This window comes from Notamacropus eugenii, chromosome 3 (assembly GCF_028372415.1).
Source record: "Notamacropus eugenii isolate mMacEug1 chromosome 3, mMacEug1.pri_v2, whole genome shotgun sequence".
NCBI lineage: Eukaryota > Metazoa > Chordata > Mammalia > Diprotodontia > Macropodidae > Notamacropus > Notamacropus eugenii.
In genome coordinates, this window is record NC_092874.1 from 294,870,686 (window position 1) to 294,871,611 (window position 926).

Here is a 926-nt window from a genome sequence, read left to right on the forward strand (position 1 = left end):
CAGAACCCAGCTCCCTCTCAGAGGATGGTGGGACATCTGTCCTTCACCTCCCCCAGGAGATGGATGTCATGGGCTGAGGGACAAGGGCCCCCAGGTGCTTGCTCCCCAAGGGAATAGGCCTCCTAGACCTCCCCGGCTGTGGGCCATGGGGGCAGGGGGAACGAACTGGTAATGAATAACAAGGCTGGAATGTCCTGGCCGATAAAGGTGCAGGTGTGTGCCTGTGTGCAGGAGACAGGGAACGAGCCTTATCTCCCTTTCCGGGAACGTGGGGCTTACACCCTCCCCTGCCTGCCCCCAGGTGCCTGGCACAGGGTTCTGCCAGAAACAGCAGCAGCTCACAAAGCACAATAACCCTGGGAGGCAAGCAGGAGGAAAGGTCCTTTTTACAAAGGGCCAGAAAGGTGATGAAGTGACTCACTCAAGACTGAGGACCCCCCCCTAGCTAGAAATGGGCCTCACCTGCTTTTCCCACTTTCCTGCTGTCCCCCTCATTAGAGCAAAGGAGGACTCAGAGGCAAAAGTCGGGGTTCTAGTCCTGACTTCAGACCTGGGTATTTCACCTTTCTGGCCACTTATGCTCCTGGAGAAACAATTCTACACGAGTTCTAAGGGTCCTACTAGACCTGCCCACTTGCTAAAATCTCTTCAGGTTTTGTCATTCTAGGTAGGAATTCTAAGGCCCCTCCCAGCCCTGACAAAGGATGTTCTAATGCCCAGCCCCCAGCTTTAACATCCCCTAATTCTAAACTCCCTCCCAGCCCTGATATTCCAAGGCCTCTCTTGGATGCCCATTACTGGCTGCCATGAAGCCAGAGATAGAGAAGAAAGAAGCAGAAGACAGAAGCCCAGTCACCCCCCACTCATGGTGGAAATTGGGAAAGGTGGATGTACCAGAGCCCCAGGAAACACCAAAGCCTGGGAAG